At 38.0% G+C, this 21,994-nt stretch overlaps 1 long non-coding RNA gene across 2 annotated transcripts; it reads left to right on the top strand.

The window, feature by feature from the left end:
- The first annotated feature begins 11,420 nt into the window (after positions 1-11,420).
- LOC113592024 lies at positions 11,421-13,440 on the top strand. Of its 2 annotated transcripts, XR_003412263.2 has the most exons (4): positions 11,421-11,729; positions 12,731-12,842; positions 13,068-13,232; positions 13,327-13,440. It is a non-coding gene; the product is annotated as an uncharacterized LOC113592024 (long non-coding RNA). The 2 variants fall into 2 exon arrangements; XR_003412262.2 differs by lacking the exon at positions 11,421-11,729 and having other exon boundaries at positions 12,369-12,842.
- Positions 13,441-21,994: the final 8,554 nt, after the last annotated feature.

Here is a 21,994-nt window from a genome sequence, read left to right as displayed (position 1 = left end):
TGACCGTTACAATTTTCTGGCTGGGAGTACAAGCAACTGGAGCATCATTACAGAAAACAAATTTATTATTAGGCTGTGCCAGGAGCTGCACACCTAGTCGACTGATTGAATGTTTTGAGATCATTAAAAACAGTGTGCTCCTTCTGCTTGGCTATAAGTTAAAAACTCCACGTAGAAGCAATTGGCATCCAAGTCTGATGAAACCCTATCCTTGGGTTGTAGTCTGAGATAATAGTAGTCCTGATAACAGGAATCAAATTGACTCCACCCCTTCCCAGTAAAACTCCTTTCTTTACAGACTACAGTCTTCACCACCATAACTGCTAGGCGCTGGGTCAGCAGACATGCCAAACATGACCAGTAGAATAGTTTTCAATCAACCAAACACAAGCTGGCATTTCCAGGAAAGTACCTATTCTGCTTTGATCCAAAGTTTGATCGTTAGAGAGATGAAGAGGAGCACAGACTCAGCAAACATCCAATTAAAAGTGATAAATACAACACTGCACAGAGAGAGAAGGAGATAATTGAGTTCAACCATTAGCATCCTTAAGCAAATTTCCTTGGCATGTTTAATTTAACTCCAGATGGGGGAAAAAATCCAAGAATATTATGGGCACCGTTGCTACTGTTGTGTAACCCGTGGTACAGTTTGTGCATCTATGACATGTTCACAGCACTGCTTCTTATGGTCCATTCCCCTCAACCCTAACTATAGCTAACCTTAACTGTAACCCTAGTTAACACTAAGCCTAACTAACCCTAACCCTAGCTAACCCCAACACTAACTAATCCTACCCTTAACTCTAGCTAACCCTAACCCCAGTTAACCCTGATTGGATGAGGTGGAGGGACAATGACTTAACTGAAAGAAACTGAGGAGAAAAAAAGACAGACTTAGTTTATAATGATGCAGTTAATACATGCAGTCAGGCATAATGGACAAATAATATACAGCAGCTGTTTTTACTATGTAACTTAGCAATCCAGTCAATCAAGATTCTAAGCGCAGGTGTGTGGGGAACTGTAACTAGCAAGGAAGCTTTGTGAAGGAAATGGCAGGACTTTGAAACTCACCTACACAGTGGTCCTAAGACACTTTAATACACTGTTTGCTTTTACGGAGCTCAGAGATGTGTGCGCTGTCCAAACCAAGGTTACAAAGTCTGTTGGCTTGCACAACACCTCTCTCACCTTACAAAACTTTGCCCCTCATCTAATCAACATGATTTACAGCTCATTAGAACTCAGTTTTTTTTAAATCCTATGTATATCTCTATCTTATCCTAAGTGTACCTTTCCTTGCTACATAACCTAAGCATAACGGACTAACCCACCCAGACTCTTATCTGTGATGAATTACTGGTTTGCATGATGAGAACGAAGGTTCCTGGGTAAAAATAGGAGCACACAGTGCATCTGCTGTTGAAGGGATTGATGGTCCAACTGTCATCCAATCTCCATTCTACACATCAGGGTGAACCTCCAACCAAAGCAAAAATGAGAGCAGTTTAGAAAGAAAGGTGGATAATTAAGTAATCATTCAAGAATCATTTAAGGTGATTTTTATCATACAGTGGGATGATACTTTATTGTTTCATTAATGCTTTGTTGATAATCCTGATATTTTAAAAACAGTTTTAGCAATTTTTAATTTTATGGAAAAATCCTTTGTAATTAGCACGTTAACTCATAAGTTGACCTTTTAGTACCGTTAGCACTGTTGTACACTAATACAAAAACATGTTTTAATATATTTAGTCTGAAATGTATAACATTTACCACCGTATTACCTACTATGCATAGTGAGAGAGGAACTAAACTATTGTTCCCACCCAAACAGGAAGACAAAGTAAAATAATACATCTATAATGCTTGGATTTAAAAAACCTGATAAAATGCAAACAAAAAATAGAAATACTTTTGATTGTTTTTCATTTTTACTCAAACGTAATATAACAGGACATGCATGTTATACTCACACATGAACAGCACTCCAGTCATTGTGTTTCAGGGTGAAGTAGACTGGTTTGCTGAGCTGGAGTGTAGCCAATGGCACAGTACACACCATAGTCTTCACTGTTTTGTTTGTTGTGTTGGAGCAGCTGTGGTTCAGCATGTTCGACATGTTCCTGTAGCTCACAAAGGCCACAGCAGCTTATCCTGAAGTAAAAACAAACAAATAGGAAAACAACCGCCTAACTAAATCATTATATGGCTCCTGCCAAATTACTGGAGCTTTAGTTCTAACAGTCCTCTGGCTTCCTAGTATTGGTTGAACTATATTTCCTTTGTCAAATTGTCAACTGCTTGCTTAGGATATTCTGACAGGACCAACTACTGTAAACTCTGTAACTACTGTAAACTCTGTAACTACTGTCATTCCTAAATCCCCAACCAGCTAGTTCTAAAGTTAACCATTCAAATATAAAATAAAGATGCAGACTTCAGAATTAGTAGAAGAGAATAGCTGGTCCCGTCCTTTATTGCAGGTTAATTAACAAGCATTATTGAGGCACCCTCTGGAGAATGTGTAACAATCACTCAAAGGACCCATGTTTTTATACAGAAGTCATTATGTATTCACTCCTCCTTCTTTTACATATTAGTGTTTTTCATCCGTCACCATTATATCCAAACCAACCATTAGGCAAATATATGCAAAGTGATATTCAATAACCAAACCAGTTGGAACTCGTTACCACCACATTCTAAGAGAATACTTCTTTTAACCTTGTCCTAAAGAAGACTGATTTTCAATATGGTCCTGAGCCTATTGAGAGAGAATAAATCTTACACTGAGGTCAGTGGAAGCCTACCCAGAATGCTTTGCAGAAGCCTGCAGAGGCCTCCACTCTGTACACAAATCATTCTGAAAGGACACAGAATCTCTATACTCCCTTATGTTTTATGTTATTAATATGTCTAATTCAATATTAAAACTCTCTTCCCTGTAAACACTCTTTTTATTAACTCACTACTTTAAACTCAGCAATGAGAGACATGAGCTAGCATTTAACTACTTCTCTGCAGAGCATATTTACTTCTGTCTCAAACAATACACCAGACCATATCAAGATGTAGAAAGCTTGATCACTTTATACATTACAGTGTACAAGACCTCCAGACAACAGAAACATGACTACAGGGACTGTAGCAATAAAGCAGCTTTCATACTTATGTAACTGTTTGTTTAATGTTACCAAAGAGATGTTGGTGAAACACTAAGGTTAAGGGCCTTGCTTGAACCTGTTCAATCCCAGGCTGTTCAAAACCTCCAACCTCCAACTGAGGTGTAAAGTGAGCTCCTCTCTCTTTGTGTGCAAGATCGTCAGGAAATTTGGAATCTTATCCAATTGCAAGAATAATGGACAGTGGACTGTGAATCACCCCAGCTACTGGTAGCAAACAGCTAAGCTAAGTGGTAAATTCCTTAACAAGCTGAATGTTTCAAGCATAGGAAGAACAATGAAGAGTTTGTGTATTGCCCAGACTCTTGACTCTGTGTAGTATCCCTAATATTATGCAGGCCTGGGTGGGTACTGGGCAGCACACCAGAGTGGTCTCACTACTCTAATGGCACCAATCCAATGAGAATTCAGAATTTTCAGAAGACAAAAATAATTGGAAAATATGTTACAATTGCATAGGTATTTTAGAGATTTTGGTTTCTGGAGATGGGTATTTTATATATATGTAAATTAGATACTAAACTCTCTAGTGTAATCAATCATGCTGCAACACAGGGCAAAGTAATTAAAACCAACACAGTCACTGTAATGATTTCCATTGCAGAAGAACAGAAATACATATAGAGTTCCTCTAGAATTTATATTAGTAGTGAAATTGTCTGAGCAGAAACAAAATGTTACTGGCTGAAACTTGATCCTGTTTCTAAACAGAATGATTGTAACTAATGATCTGAGAATGTGGGTAGTTGGGTCTGAAAATGTTCCATGCATTTTAAAAAATTTCATACTTAGAACAACCAAATTTACTTAGATATACTTAGAACAACCAAATTTTTGTTTTACATGTACTCTTGTAATTTCACTGTTAAATAGTATACAACATTAAAATTCAGTATTTCAGTTGGATATGGTAATTAAAAATGCAGAAACTCTATATTTAATTATAGACATTTCATTAGTTTGTTAAACAACATTCATATAAAAGCATTAGAAGCATTAGAAGTTATTTACAGTGAAGTTCAGTAACTCTATTAATGCGGTTAGTGCAAGCACAGTGACCCCTGGTGGAGAAGCCTTAGAATTACCGAAGCCTCGGAACCTCTCTTTAACGTGTCTAATATCATATATTGTGTCCAAACAATTGCACACAGTGCAAGACCCAAGTACAAATGTCGGGATGTCTATATATATATATATATATATATTTTTTTTTTTTTTTTCTGCATAAATCTGACCTAAAACCTCATCAGATTGTCACACAAGTCTTAAACATATATAATGAAAACCAAATCAAACAAATGAGACAAAAATATTGGCTATTTCATTTATTTATTGAAGAAAATGATCCAATATTACATATCTGTGAGTGGCAAAAGTATGTGAAGCTTTACTTTCAGTATCTGGTGTGATCACCTTGTGCAGCAATAACTGCAACTAAACATTTATGGTAATTGTTGATTAGTCCTGCATATTGGCTTGGGGGAACTTTAGCCCAATCCTCCGTACAAAATAGATTAAACTCAAACTTAAGAGGTAGAGGTAGAGGTCAGATACAACAGACATAAGGAGGAATGGATAATAACAATTGATAATTTCATGCTAGCTGTTTAAGTGGATGTGTTAATAAATTTCTGTGTGCCACATCTAGAGCAATTGCATGTTACAGTACAACAGTAATTACTTGACTGGTCAGTTATCTCACTCTTGATGAGCATGTCTTTGATGTTTTTATCTTGTCTGTAAGAGATTTAATGAATGATCCTTAAAAAAATGATCTGCATCTCTGTAGATGGGTCTCTCCTGGAGGATTCTTAAGTGTTTAAGTATAATATTAACAACTGTTTTATTTGTAGGGTCAAGGCCATAGCCATGAATGGAACATCGTGTGGACAAAATCTACCTAAAGGGACAGGAAATTCACTAACTCATGAGATGAAATAATGACGATGATGACGATGATGATTATTATTATTATTATTTTCTTATCATCATTACTTGGTTGTAACAATCAATATGTCTTAAATAGTCTTATGTCTTACAAGTGAAAATTCAATTTTTATATGTGAGAATTGAATTCTTACTAGTAAGAATTAAAATGAATGGGAAAAGTCAGAAATGATCACTAACTGAAACTAGATTTTTACTAGTAAGAATTCAAATTATACATTTGCAAATACATTTTTTTATATCAAGAATTAATTTTTTTACTAGTAAAAACTCAGTTTATGATATCGAGAAAAAATAGGAATAAAATCTTGCCATATAAATTACAATATAATTTACCATCCCAGGTGTCACATGCCTTAAAAGACTTAATTATTAAGAGATGGCCTTATATACTTTTGCCACATAATCTTCTGTAGGATAACACTGGCACATTGCATATATGTAGGATTCTCGTACTGAGAATATTCAGGCTGACAGCCCAGTCAGTCCTGAAGATGTTCTGTGCCCTGGTTGATTAAAAAAACAAACCAAATTAAACAAACAAACAAATAAAACACCAAGGTTGACATTGATTCAATTGGTCAAACTCAGTTGCATATGTAAAGATCTGATTTGAAACAACATAGAAATATAATTTAAATTAGCTTTGAATTATGATTAGCTTTCCATCCTGTGCTTCCAGGATAGGCTCTGACGCCCCCCGCAACCCTAAACTGCATTTAGTGGTTTAGAAGATGAATGAGTGAAATAATGAATTAGATATGCTCAACAAAACTGGATTTGACTTGTGTTTACGCTGATCTTCTGTTGCTTGTCACTTGTCTTGTTTATGCTCATCCAGTCCTCCCTCAGGTGGTGTTAATTAGACATACATCACTAGGGGGTTATTATGTTATTATGTGTTTAGTGTTAATTAAGTCTTCTTTAGCTCACATGACAGTTGTCGATCACCGAATGTTATGTTGACTTCTTTTGTTGCAGTTAGTGCATGTTTATTTTCGATTTCATTTTAATTGTTATTAATTGCATCAGTTGGAGATTTGCGTTTTCTTCCCTTTCTTTTTTTGTCGTCTGCAAGTACCTCGCCCATTACAAAACACAGACCAATGGAAAATATGAAGAAAATAAGGGAACTGTTACTGTAAAAAAATAAAGCAGAAAAATATAAATGGCACAAATAGGTATAACTGGTTGGGAAAATAAATGAGACATACAGGAAAAGAAACATTATATAAGCTTCCCCTGTAGCAAAAACACCTACTTTTTTTCTTTTGATTGTCTTATCTAACAGTCTTCTCTAGTTAAGATAATTAATGACTTAATAATTAAAAAAAAACAATTTATAGAAAAAGTCATGAACTCATTTAAATTCTTGCATAGTTCCATTATTTTTTAATGAAAATTTTATGTAAAACCAAAAATTAATCTCATAAAACAAAACAGTAACGTTTCAGAACAAAAACCTAAATTGCAATATTAAGCAAATGTGTTTAAAGACAGTGATGGGTATCCTTCTATAACACCCAGGGCTGGGATCATCCCATCTACTCACTGGAACTTTTGGTACAAGTTGAGCAGTACAAAACATTCTGCACTTTTGCCTGACCTGGAGGTAGACAAGACAAGGAAAAGGGAGCATCATTCAGCAGGTTCCAGTCCACCATGAAACCATGTTTTCAATAAGATGACAAATTTATGACACCCATGCTGTATAAAATCAGCCTGTACACTGTTTTCACTAGTTTGATTTGCAGTAATGAGAAAAGGTTCAGTATTATCAGTTTTATTACCTCAAAAATTTATTATATTATATTATATTATATTATTATATTTCACTGATCACTATCACAGATGTTAAGGCTCACATCAAAATTCCTGTGGTCTTTTCCCTTGTTCACACAACAGTGCAATGTTATGGAAATTTCAGATATGTGGTATATCCTTTCCAGATGTCAAATCAGCTCTAATTAGATACAAAAAAGCCACAGTGGTGGGTGAAACAGAGAGACAGGTTAAAAGTTTGTAAGAGAGATAGGTCAAAGATTTGTAAGTGAAACATCTAAATCTCTTATACAGAGCAGGTGATGACTGACCTCTTGGTTGAGGACACAGTGGACCAAGAAGATGAAGGTGCCCTGCTGGGAGTTGAGGACCAGGAAGAGGCTCTCCACCACCTCACTGCTACTTGTGAAGAACCCCAGCCAGGATCCCACGACAACTGGGCCATTATTTTAAGCGCAGTGGTCCTAAAGAGAGAGAGACATGATGAGAAAGAGAGAGAGAGAGAGAGAGAGAGCAATTATAAGCTTAAATTTTAGCCACTGCTAAATTAGCCACTGCTACAGTGTAAATAAACAATTCATTAAAGTGTCAGAGCAAAATGCATAAAAGACAGGATATCAAACTATTGCTACTCTATATGCTATACTGTAATTAATGATGTTGTTACACTGTAATTGTAACAGTGACTACGTAAATTAAAATGTGAAATTAAAACTTGAGCATTATGATGCATGAATGTCACAATATAATGTGTTTAAAAAATAACGTGTGAGATGTTACTTTATCTGTTTGATCTGGGAAACGTCACTGTTCAGGTGTGTCAGAGTGACTGATAGTGATGATGATTAAACTGAACAGGATCATGTTGCACTGTAATTGCAATGAAACATTATTGAGTTAATACTTCAGAAGTGTAACCAAATCACACTAATCAAATCAGAATGTTTATTTTATCCAGTATTCAACAGTACCTGCTGACAACACTTGTGACTATTTAATTCAGGTAAAGCGATAGTACAAAGTTATATCAGCATTAGTTAAAACTGCTCTTCCCCGGTTCAGGTGATGATCACATAATTTAAGTTCAAAAGTCAGAGAGCAAGAAACACAGTAAAAACATCAAAAGGGTAAAACCAAAAAATCATAGTCAAACAAGCAGGGATAAAAGCATGAGACTGGGACAAACCACCCAGTATGCGCTTGAGAATCCATGGCAATACCTCACAATGAGGGAAAGTAAGCAAACAGTATGTAAGTGTGAGGTGAAATTAGAAACAGGTGAAGCATTTCAATATTCAGTAGATTATGATCTGGAGAGGTTCCTGATTATAAATTAAAATAGTGGTTTTAGTTTAAAAAAGTAGATACCTGGTTGACTTGTATTTTGGGGTTAACAGAAGAAGAACACATTTTACAATTTGTTAGTTGGCTATTTAAAGTTCAAAGTTCAACTCAAAATCTGAAGGCACACAGATTATTCCACTTTGTTTTCAGGCGGTATGAGTGTCTTGGTCGTCTGCACTGTCCCCTGGACTGTGTGGAGTTAAAGACTAAAAGCTGCCAAGCATGTCCATGAAATATTTAGATGTAGTACTTACCATCATTTTCTTAAACAAAATAATTAACCACTACTTTGGGGTTTGTAACAAAGCCTAATCTAGTTAATACTTAGATCTTAGGCCAGCTAGCTACCTACTCGAGCTCTGCTTTTGCTCTCCTTTGCATGGATACATCAGACATTTGTTCCAGGAAAAAATCGAATGGATTTTAATCAAACAGATTAAAAACAGTGGATGTTATTGTGACAAGTTGGAGAAGTTACTGGCTGCTAGCTAGTCAGCTAGCTAAAAGTTGATCTGCCAGTGGACTTCATGCAGCTTGTACCGAACCAAGGTTTTCCAACAGATAGGGCCCGCACGCAGCCAGGAATAGACAGCAAGTGACTCTGGACACTTTATCGGCAACCTTCGTTTAAGATTTGTGCATGTTATATGTGGGATTTATCTAACCACATCTTAAATATTAGCTATTAGCTCTTGATATTATATTATGGCCTTGATGAGAAGTAGTACCCGATTGAAGGCCTCGAGTTAGTTACTACAATGTCAGGGGGCATGCAGTGTGACCGCTGTGATCAGTGGTTCCACAACCAGTGTACGGGACTGAAGAGCGATCAGTATGGCCGTCGAACTCTAACAACTCTAGGTGGGCATAAAGTGTAGAGAATGAGGCTTTTCCAGTAGGAACAATAGTTCCACTAGATTTGGATGTCAATACACCTAGAAGAGGAGATCAATACACTGACTGTAGTGTAATACGTTGCAACATTCGTGAGTCATCCTCGTCCTGGCCGAAGAACAGAATGATGGATGATATACAGTGGTTTAAAGCTTGCGTCAGTAAGCTACTGTCTCTAGGTCACCCAGGGGTCACAGTTCGTAAACTTACCAGGCTTGGTAACACTATGCCAAAGGCTGAGGAGTCCAAACCGAGACTGCTCAGAGTAGTACTCTCGAGTCCTGATGAACTCAAATCACTTCTACGATTTTCTTTCAAGCTGAAGGGCTCTGACGTCAGTCTGCAAGAGGACTTACCTCTAGCTGACAGATTAAAACACGCAGAGGCACTCAAGGATCTGAAGGCACGTTGTGCCGTGGGTGAACAAGGCCTTACCCTTGTGGGTTTTTGGGTTGTGTGCCGACAGTTCACTACCACCCTGTCACAGCCAATATTGGTGGGGCACGACCCGAGTATCATGGTAGATGACTACTTAAAGTAGTTCTTACGAACGTACGTAGCATAGGTAATAAGATGCATGAATTGGGTCAACTGGTAGATGACTTCAAACCAGATGTCATTGCAGTGACCAAAACGTGACTCACATCTCATATTCACGATAGTGAGGTGAGCTTACCTAACTGTTCTTTGTTCAGAGCTGACAGACCAGTCCCACATCATGGAGGAGGAGTAGCATACTTAGAAAAAAAAAAATGCTTTCTTTTGTTCAATTTTTCTTTTGGCTTTGCCTTCATTTTACTAATGACCTGTCTTTCCCATGCCCACTTAATTATTTTTCTTTATTATGTCACATGACGGGTGCCAATGGGGACAGCTGTTGCTGCTCGCATGGGCCTTACTGGTTGGGATGTGGTTGACTTGTGCATACTACCTTGGTTCCCAGGTACCAGATAACGGCACTATGCCAATCCCAACGACACGCAATTGGAGGAACAATCATGGGATTTCTTTCCTAATGTTCCATTCCCTATCTGAATCTGAATCTGAATCTTGAGGGACTGTGAATAATAAGGTTATCAGGGAGGGGAGGGGCTTCAGAAAGCATCATAAATGCTCCATCATTTAAAGGGCATTGTGCAATCAATCCATCAGCACTTACTGCAAGATTGAAATAAACCGGGCCCAGAAAACTCCAGATGAATCCTCTGTCCACCTTAAGCCAGCATCTGCAGAGGAAAATACACACAATAGAAGCAGCTGTCTGATGTTTTTTCATGTACAGTTTAGGCGTGACACATTAGTAGGCCTGAATAAACTGGTCCGTCCCCACCCTCAATCTGAGTGCACCCCCATACTTACTTGTCACTTCCATATCCATTAGGCACCAGTCCAACAGCCACACCCACCAGAACCATCGTAGCTCCATATCTAATCACAATCAGACATCTCCAGCTAAGCACCTCCCTTTGATTTAATTAGAGCTTTGATAGGCTCTTTACAGTGATAAAGAGCAGCACAGCCTCAATGAACATCCACAAAACGCAGAGAGAAAGAGGAAGTGCAGAATGCCTGCTACTGTTGCCAGCTGTAGGGGGTGGTGGCCAAAAGAAAGATGAATTAAATAAAATATAAACAATGTTATTATATGCACTCCTTCATGTAGTTTGACAGTTCAGGTATCTAGAGTATCAATGTATCTTTAACACAGTCTTTAAATAGTGATTAATAGTCCCCACATGGATATAAAGATAATTACACTTCTCTGATACGTGTGTTTGTGGGTAATTGTGCTTACCTGTTTCAGTTGTTTGTACTGCAGGAAGTGTTGTGTGAGCAGAGCAGAGTAAGAAAGCGGGGTCATAACAGGTGGATAAGAAGTTGAGGTTATAACAGGTGCATAAGCAGGTGTGGTCATAACAGTTGAGTAAGTAGGTAGGGTCATAACAGGTGAGTAAGAAGGTGGGGTTGTAACAGGTGAGGAAGAAGGTGTGGTCATAATAGGTGAGTGAGAAGGTGGGGTCGTAACAGGTGAGTAAGGTGTGGTCATAACGGGTGGGCATATCTGCCCTTCCCTGATGCTCCCTCTATAATAAATAGTTTCCTCTAAGTTAATTTATGTCACAGAAGCCTGCATGTTCCAAGACCAAACAAGCCTCTTTCAATACTGCACTTGACCTACTGTGTCTCCATGTCTGAGACGTTGCTTGTTTTATAACCCCAGTCGGTGTCTACTTACTTCCAGTCACCAAACTGGGAGCAGCTGTTGCTATTGTGAGATCGTGAGATTCAGTCAAAGTCATATCCAATCTCACTGTGGCTCACTGTGAGATCATGATATTCAGTCAGAGTCATATCCAATCTCACAGTGGCTCACTGTGAGATCATGGAATTCAGTCATATCCAATCTCAGTGTAGCTCATTTTGACCACTCAGTAACTGTGGGGAATGTCAGAACACCATGTGTTCTGCAGACTGTCCACACAGGTCGACAATGCTGAGACAACGTGGCATCTGAGCCTTTTCTTGATATGTGATCTACTTGTGCTCTCCAGCTTCTCGACTCCTTTTAAAGTAAGTTCATAAATTGTTAAAGGGCACACTGGACAAGAGAGCTATCTGAACTGCAGGAAGAAGATACATGTCAAAACTTTAAGATAGATGTTGTTGGATGTGGTTTTTATAATGCACCAGCCTCAGGGTGTTTATTTTAATAGCTCTTGTTCCCTAGACAGATAGCTGTTATGTTTAGATGATAACATTTGTGGCTCTTATTTCGTGGCTGCGCCTGAACAATAGTTGCATAATGCGGCGTTTTACAATTTCGTTTGGCGCTCGCGCATTTGGTGTAGCATTTAAAATGCGCCAGTTTAACGTTAGTTTTAAACCCATTTTGGCTTAAACTGCTCTTATGACAATCCAGGTGCACCACAATATTTTTCTCACTACAAGCAGGCATATCAAAACGTGTCCCATTTCTCACGATGGAATTTTGACCACGAACGAAAAATATATTTCTCAATTACTAAATACAGCTGATTTAATTTTTTTTCATTATGAAAATAATTGTGACTGTTAAATGTGAATCAGATAGTTATCATATCTTTATACATGAAAAATTATATCATTAAAATTATTAGTCATATCACGTTATATCACATGTAAATATTAGTCGATTTCGCCTACCCTAGCGTCTCGCTTCTCCCTACGCCGCCTAGCCATGCGCTCCCTCGTTTTGTTTCTGTTCTTCCCCGCCCTTGAATTGTGTCACCTGTTTCTAGTTTCTTTTATTGGCCTGCGTATTTATATCTTTTGTTCCTATGTTTCCCGCGTCGGTCTTTTTGTCGTCCTCTTCGTGTTGGATTCCTCAGTATGGCTTCTCGCCTGCCTGTTTTCGCATTTGTTTCCGTTCTTGTATTGCTGCTCTTTCATAGTTTTACTTATGTGTTTCCCCTTCTTGGTTAGCCTAGCTTTGTTTTTTTAAATCATGTATTCTAGTACCCAGCCCTCTGATTATGTTTCTGTTTGTCCGTTTAAAAAACAAAGTTCGACTAACAGACTTGCATCCTGCCCAGCTTGTCTCCGCGTTATATAAAGATCGACTTTCGAAGAACGCAACGACTTGAACATACGCGGTCGAGGACATGCATCAATCTAACGAGGATTTGCTCACAGCCTTGCGTACAGGTGACCCTTCATCTTTTTGTTGTTGTTGTTGTTGTCTTTTTGTTTTTGATTGTTTCATAGAGGGTCTTTTATTGCAGAACATGCTAATATTGTCGATATTTGATTTTTTATCGATTCACCAGGTGTGAAGAATAATTTAAGGTCTTAGGGGTAAGACTGCAGTGGTCAATACTTCTGAAACGTAGGGCTGAGGAAACTGTCATTGGATGGGTTTTTTTTTTCCAGCCTAAAGTGTGCCAGGTTTGCTGTGCTGCCTGCTGCAGTGTGAGTCCCCTCCTGAAATCCTTGCTGAGCCAGCTGCTTTGCCTGGGGCTAACTCAGGACAGCAGTTTGTAGGACCTAGGTCGGTGTCCACAGTCCTGACCCTCTGGGGGAGGGATGCAGCCCTGGGTATGCCTCACTTATGGCCCACCATGCCCTTCCTGTACCTGATGGGGGTAGGACTGGAGGCACCGAGGGTCATTTCTGTCTGTGTGTCTCCCAGCAGCAGCAGTTGGTGCCACTCTGGACCTGCCAGACCCACTGCCGCCACCACCAGCAGCAACAGTTGGCATCCCTCCGGATCTGCAGGACCTGCTCGCAGCAGCTGCTAGCATCCCTCCGGACCTGCAGGACCCGCTGCCGCCGCCATCGGCGGCTGAGGCTCCTCCGGACCTCTCGCACCCACCACAGCCACCAGTGCCAGCTGGCACCCATAGGTTCCCATCGGTCTTTGTTGGTCTCTTTCTCTCTCCCTACACGCTGACATCCTCATTGTGTATTCTTTTCTGCCTACCTATTTTTGTATTTATTTGCATTCTTATATTCTTGATCTCTCTTGTGTTTTCATAGTTTTGCCTCTTTTTCCCCCCTTCCTGGTTAGTCTGGCTTTGTTTCTTGTTATTCATATATTCCAGTATCCAGCCTTCATCTTATTTCTGTTTGCATGGAGCTGTGCCATGCTCTGCCTGTCTCTGCATTACATTTGTTCACTGTGATGAGAGTAATCAGTTATTGTTGGTAATGATTGTTGTAAATAATGATTTAAGAGTGGTGCTTTTGTGTGGTGACTATATTTGTTTTGACTATATTTGGTCTGCACAATGAGGGTGAAGGCTGATGGGTGAACAAAGGAGCACACGCTGTGACTGCTGTTGCTTTCAATGTGTACAACTATCTACCACCCATTCAGTTCCCCTCCGGTACCTACAGGAGGGATGATGATGATGATGATGATGATGATGATGATCTGGCCTGAACTCCTAGACAAGAGACAAATTAACAGTTTGTGTGATTTGAACAGATTCCTGAAGTCAGTCAAATGTATGCATCATTTTTATAAAAATCTGAATGCTGCTTCAGTCCGTAGGCCCACAGATTACTGCTGAACCTTCCCAGAGCAATCAGCATGAGCCCAGCGTCAACGCCATTTTGATCTCTTCTCTGCTTTCCTCTTTAGTCTTGAATGTATGTTTGTTTTTCTTTTTATTCATGTAGGTAGTCTTTACTATCAAGCACAGCATTTTCCTACTGACTGATTTTCACCTAAAGGTTAAGAAAATGTACTGTAGCCTTTTATCTAAAAATTACCCAAGATCAGCAACTAATATTATGGCTCTTAATAGAATAAAGTTGTTTTTAATAATAAGCTCTTCACTTCTCATTTCTTTTTGCTGGACATTTTGTTAGGGGTATCTACCATCAAACACACTCGGCTACTTGCACTCGGCTGCTTTGTGCGTTAAGTGGTGGGTGTTTTATTGCTTTCTTAAAAAATAATTTTATATTTATTATTATTATTATTATTATTATTATTTTAATTATAAGGGCAACATTTGAATAAAGAGACATGTATAGCTCACTACAGTATGTTTCAGGGAGAAGCTGAGGGGTTGGTTGGGCTTTAATGTGAAGAGTGAAGGCTTCTTTTCTGATTGTGTTTAATTTTACAGTATGATAAACTGCTGAGTTGTACTATACCTGTGTTCACAGTACTTTGTGACTTCATTACCTACCTCAAATCAAATAATGGTTGCTGTCAGAGAATCCAAAAAAACCCCCCCAAAAAATTCACTGGACTGTGTTTCAGGGTGAAGTTGAGTGGGTGGGTGAGTGATGTTTTGGTGGTTTTGGGCAGTGGGGTTGACACCATGGTGGACATTAAAGTCTGCACCATGTTTTTTTTTTTTTTGTTTTTTTTTGCTGATGAAGCATCTGTTTAGCACTCTGATTATGATGGATTAGCTCATGAAGACCACAGTGGCAGGTCCTTTTAACAGATAAAATAATAATAGTAATCATATCTTCCAAATTTAGCTGTATATTATGTAATTTTAATAAATGAGATTTTAAATCACTAATACTATATAGTACCAATATTCAGAATTATTCTGTTATTGTAATTATAGAAATTCTATAGTTCTCTGTATTTGATTTTATATACTGTAGTTTGCACCATTAAGATGTTGTTTACCATTGTTTGTTTTTAGAAATCCCAATATGATCAACTTCCATTTGAGCATATGCTGGGTCGAGCAGAGGTATTTTCTTCAAGGAACAATTTGGACCAACCACAAAAATGCAGATCTCTGAAGGGAAAAACGGAGCAGGTTCATGGATCAGTATCCTAATCTGAAGCACAGAGTTCTGATCAAAACCATATGGAAAGTTTAGGCTGCACCTTGTGCAGTTCACCACATGCCATTCTGTCTCTGTCAACACCCACTCCCCTTGTAGTTCACATGAATCTTTGTGGTTACCTATATCTGGCAGGGAGATGCTGATAGAATAGTTGGTCTCTGATTGGTACCAGTGTAGATGCCAGTTTCTTTGTGGTATTCAGCATGATGTTCAGAGAGGAGACTAGTTTACCTTGATTAGTGGATCCAGTAACAATGTTTTGAGTATTAAAGAACAATTAAAAAGTGTTCTCCACAACCTGTTCAATAACCAGACAAAAACGGAAGTCCGTGTACAAAGAAATGTCCACTGTCATGTTACTAAACTGTCTACTCAGATAGTCATTTACTGTGTTACAACCTTATTGATGAGACTTTTTGGATCAGCTTTAGGCCTAATACTTACATTCTGTGGTAACTCTTGAGCAGTGATGCCATAAATCCGGTTCAAGACAGTCATACAACACTGCTGTGATATAATTCTAAAACAAAAATCAAATCACAGAAATGTCTTTGAATCTGGTTCTGTGCAAAGTTGTTTATAATTATTAATGGCTTTGAAATTAGTGTGGAAGTGTAAAGGTTCAGGTTCAAAAATAAATATTTTCACCACTCAGTCTGATATATTGGGAAAGACTAAAATTAAATTTATTGTCATTGCTCAGTACAAGGCAATGAAATGCAGTCTTTACATGTCCCACTTTCTTTGGAAGCTCCAGTCAGAATGCAGAATGCATCACACAGCACCCCTGGAGCTGAGAAGCATAAGGGCCTTGCTCAAGGGCCCATAACACCAGCCTTCTGACTGATATCCCAAAGTCATACTCACTAGGTTACCACTGCCCCACTGGATTCACTTTCTGAATCTCAACTTTTTTCTTCTGGGTAAAGGTTAGAGAGGTTTTCAGTTACATGTTTGTCCTGACCTGGCAAGTTTGAGACACTGATATTCAGACCTGAAAAAATAGAGAACATTGTGTAAGGAGCACTGAAAAAACTAGGTTTAACCATACTGTACACTAATCTGAGATGACATTCTCTGGGTACAGTGTTTACATATTTATAGCCCATAACTAGGGAAGCCCTGAAGGGTATCTTAAAATTTTTTATAAAGTTCTCCCACAATTTGTTCCCTCAAAAATATAAAGAATTTTTGTAAAGTCCAGATTATTCCAACTGGGCAAGTCTGGAGTTTGTTATCTTGTGGAATTTCACCAGGTTGTTATTATCATTGAAACAGGGATGTTTTTTAATTGATTTACTGATAAATGGTAAGTCTGTGATTTAGATATCTCCGTATATTTGTTTTATGTCTATCCATAATCTCTCTAACATGCTAGGTTTTATCCATTATATTACATGCTGAAGTTGATTTGTAATATAATAGTGGAAACAATTTGGGGCTTCAAGGCCACCATGGGACTTTGAATTCTGTAATGTTGTGAGTTTAATTCTAGGTTGTTTATTTTTCCAAAAGAATCCAGTTATGGCAGTGTCCAAAGATTTAAACCAGGTTGGCAGGGGTTGAATTGTTGGGTTGGATTTTAAGTTTCTGGTCAGTGGTTCTCTGATTCTTACTGCAGTTTATTTCCCCTTTGATGCATTAATGTTTTCTCACCTTTTCTTTTCTAGCATATTACTCTTTCCATTGAAGACTTACTGCTTGATCTCACTGGATTTACAGATTATTAAGTACTCAGCTTCAGAATTTCTTCCTGCCTTTTGGTGGTAATTTGTGTGGAACAGCCTTGTCTCTACATCTTACGCAGTCTGCACGGTCTCATTCTGAACACTCTGGAGGATGTGAATATTGAGTTTAAAGAAGAGATGATGACAAAGGCCAACATGTTGATGACCAGCAGAACCCCTCTCTAGACCAGTAGTACCAGTCACGTCCAGCGTCCATGTGAGCGGCTACGGATATTATCATTATATAGAAAGAAAAACTGAGGGATTACAAGTAATCCATACCACTTCCACACAGCCATCACAGCAAAGGGTGGCAGCTTTGAAGAAGCCCAAATACAAAATAGTTTTGATCTGTTTAACCTGTTTCAGAACAACTAATAATTTCATTGGTGTTTTATGGTTTGGAATGTGAATTGTGGAAAATGTGGAAAATATTGAAAGACTATACGTGTACTAATTGTGATTAGTCTTCAGTCAGTTTGATTTGTTTGGTGTTTTGTCAAACGAGATCAGATAAATGTGAAAACCAAGACATCAGATAAATGTTAAAAACATGTGCAGTCATATCTGGACAGTGTGTCCAATTGTTTCAGATTTAAAAAGTGTTGTCACTATTTAAAATAAATTACATTGTTTTTCCTTCAGCATTTTAATGTTTTACAGATTGCTATACAATGCATTTTGTAAGACATGATGCTGTTCACCGATGTAAGAAATCAGCCTACTGTGAAACTTTTTAATTAAGCAATGAGGAACGCTTTGACAAACCCCCCACTGAAATTGGCATACATTTTTTACACATTTGCATTTATAGCAACAATTTTAATTACATAGAACTCTAGTTCACAGGACTAATGTAGACAAGGCTTAAGGTTTTACTTACAGTACATTTCAGCAACATCATTTGGGACTGTAGTTAGTAGCATCACACTGACCCCTGGTGGAAATATATCAGAATTACTGGACAATCTAAAAACCCATAAACTGTGCACATTTATTAGGCAAGAGAGTATCTTTATGCATATTTACCAACTCCAAGCTGTATAAACTTGAATGTTTATTGGATTTAACCACATCAGATGATGTGTATATCTACCTATCGAGAGGGCAGTGATAGCTGAGTGGTTAAAGTGCTTCACTTGTAGTTGGAAGGTTGCTGGTTCAAGTTGCCACTGTTGGGCCCCTGAACAAAAGGTCATTAACCCTTGATTGCTCAAGTTGTACTCAGTCATAGTTGTAAGTAGCTTTGGATAAAAGTGGCAAGGCTGTGTATTAGGTAGCTTCTTGGGCCAAAAAAGAGATTTATTTGAGTATGAAAAGTGAAAAATCTTTCAGCAATCTTACAATTTCTGATCAGAACCATCAAAGGTTTTGCTGCAAATAGTTAACAGGGGTGCAAAAAAGAAAAAAAGACACAAATTAACTCCCAAAGATTTGAGAAGAATCACACGTGAAGTGACCAGGAAGCCATTACCCTCCAGTGCTGTCATATTCCAGAACTGCAACCTACTTGGAGTGCCCAGAAGTACAAGGTGTTCAGTACTCAGAGACATGACCAAGGTAAGGAAGGCTGAAAACTGACCACCACTGAACAAGACGCATAAGGTGAAATGTAAAGACTGAGCCAAGAAATATCTGAAGGCAGATTTTTCAAACGTTTTATAGACTGATGAGATGAGAGTGACTCTTGACGGACAAGTTGGATGGGCCCATGGCTGGATCAGTAACGGGCACAGAGCTCCTCTTCGACTCAGACACCAGCAAGGTGGAGGCGGGGTACTGCTATGGGCTGGTATTATTAAAGATGAGCTAGTTGGACCTTTTTGGGTTGAAGATGGACTCAAAATCAACTCCCAAACCTACTGCCAGTTTTCAGAAGACACTTTCTTCAAGCACTGGTACAAGAAGAAGTCTGCATCTTTCAAGAAGACCATGATTTTTATGGAGGCCAATAAAGACCTTAAATATGAAAAAATAATGACATGGCTCCCTTCCTTACCTGCCCTAAACCCTACTGAGAATGTGTGATTTACGGTGAAGAAAAACAGTACAGCTCTCTGAACAGTGTCTGGGAGGCTGTGGTTGCTGCTGCGCAAAAAGTTGATCATCAACAGATTAAGAAACTGAGAGACTCCATGAATGGAAGGCTTATGACTGTTTTTGAAAACAAGGTTGGCTATATTGGTCAGAAATGTGTATTTGTAAATTTTGAGTTGTTTGTTTATTATTCTCAGTTTAACAAATGAAAATAAACACTTAGAGATGGGAAAACTTCCATTTTTTAATTTAGTTGCATAATAATTCTGCACACTAATAGTTGCCCAATAATTATGCACACATAAATATTCTACTATGAAAGCCAAAACCTTACTTACTTTCTTACATATTCAGGTTTTAGGTTTATTAACATTTGGATTGACAAAGAGCACTATAGTTGTTCAATAATAAAATGAATCCTCAAAAATACAACTTGCCTAATAATTGTGCACACGGTGTAGACATAATTTACACTAGTGACCCTGGGGACATGTCCCCACCACTTTCTGAAATGGCTGATTTTGTCCCAAACACTTTTTGAAAATGTGCTATGAAAATATATTTTATATAACATGTTATAATATTTTATATTACATTTAATAAAACCTGCTTTTGAGAATGAAATGAAACTTATGCTCCTAATTGTCAATTGTCACCTGATGCTGAGATAATAAAGACACAACTGACACACCCTGGACACTGACTGTCTGACTGCTATTGTCAGGCTGAACAGGGTGAACAGATCCCACACTAGTAGCTCTTCTGAGCCGGGACCTCCATCAGACTCTCTTCCCACCACTACAACTGTTACTTTGCACACGTGAAAAGTCCCTTTATTTGTTGTTATTTATGATTTTATTACTCTTCATTATTTTTTAATGCCACCTATTCTACCTTTTGACTTCTTTTGTTTAGAGCTGCTTTATGGAAGAGAGTCATACCAAATTTTGTTGTACACAAATATTTAGCTGTCTATGCTTAAAAAAAAAAAACATTTAGACAAAGACGCGGTTAAGTCTGCGCACACTGAACATTTCCTTAAGCGTTGGATGCAAAACACTCAAACTGTTTTATATATTACATGGCTGGAGTTCCTGGGTCAGGTAAGGGAAAGAAACATTGTTGCATGTAAGATGACAGATAAAAAGATTTTAAAAAAGGGTCAACTATATCTTTATATAGCTTCATTTAAATTTTGCTGATAAAATATTTTGTTCCATGCAAATATATCTCACAGCTCTGCAGGCATGAAATATTTTTTTCTCTTAACAAATAGATGTTTAAAAATGTTTTGTTACAAGTGCAAATTAATAACAAACCACACTGGTATTTCAGTCTCATTTTAAAACTCACCTCTATTACTATGAGATAAGTTCTTAAGAAAATTTCTTACAGACATAAAACATTTTTTTCCACCGCTAAAAATAGTCAATACAGAAGACCCACATGTCAGATGAAAGCAGATCATCTCTCTCCAGTGTGGTCTGAGAAGCATAGAGTTTAGTACAGTAGGACACATCCTATTACATCATCAACACCTTGACCAATGAGAGACCAGCAGGGAGTGCTCACTGGGTAAGTTTGATCTGTCACCTTAACATCATCAGGTATCACAGTTTGGTTCTTCATCTTGGATGGATTAGGGTTTTAATTAATAAAACCTGAAGAAACACTGATGGAAGAATAGCGACATACTAGATATTATCAGTTTCTGGCCAGGTTTTTAAACAGAGCATGGGACTAGGAAAATCTTAGTTTAACAAGATTATCAATTCACAGTGGGACTAGTTAGTCCTGTACCAGGGTGAGTCTGTGTCTAAGACATTTGAAACTCAGTAATATCATGTTTTAAACCTGCTTTTCCACTACCGATGTCGCACTCTTCTCTCTGTCTCACATCACTCACACCTTTAACCTTTAAAAATCTGGCTGACCCTTGGGGTGGAGGGCATCGGGTGGGGTGAGGGAGGAGAGTACGGAGGACTCGTGCCTCTCCTCAGACTGTAATTTAGATTAACACTGATGTTTAATATTGTTTGAAAGAGGTGTTGCTTTGTGTGTGCAAGCGTTTATTAGCATTCTGGATAAGAGCATCTTCTAAATGCCGTAAATGTGTCAGCTTTTCATGTGTGTCTTTTCAGTCATCTCCCCCATGGGATTTAGCTCTTCCTGGTTTGTGTGTTATGCTGCTGCATATAAGCATTGATTGGAGCCAAGGTCTTCTGACTTCAATAGGTTTATTTTATATTTGGATTTTTCTTAATTTAAATAATGCTAATTTCATATTAGTTTTTGATAAATAATGTTTTTGCTAATCAGCTCAGACATATCGGTTCTACTGTATCGTGTATTTCTACACATTTTTAATAAACATTTTCAAGAATAAAGAAACTCACATGGCAAAATGACCACTTGCAGTGAAGAGGTAAACCTGTAAGGTGGACTTCAGGAACAAATATGTTGAGCAAAAAATAAAGTAAAGCTGAAAGAATGCATTGTTTCACAGGCTTATATTTTAAGATACTCCATAACTCGTCAGCAAAAACATCCATTATAGTTATGTTACCACACAGTGACCATTGGTGGAAGAGAATGACTGAAATTTGGCTGTAAAGTGTTTTGTAATAGATGTATATTTGTATATTTGTATAGAAATATAATAGGTATAAAAAGTTTAATGTAGCACAAAAGTTTTCCAAAAAACAGGATATTTTGGACTGAGGTCATTAATTGAGCCCTTTCAATGAAATCCATACATGTCCATTTTCC

This window comes from Electrophorus electricus, chromosome 16, assembly GCF_013358815.1.
Source record: "Electrophorus electricus isolate fEleEle1 chromosome 16, fEleEle1.pri, whole genome shotgun sequence".
Taxonomy (NCBI): Eukaryota; Metazoa; Chordata; class Actinopteri; order Gymnotiformes; family Gymnotidae; genus Electrophorus; species Electrophorus electricus.
This window is presented reverse-complemented; position numbering and strand designations above follow the sequence as displayed.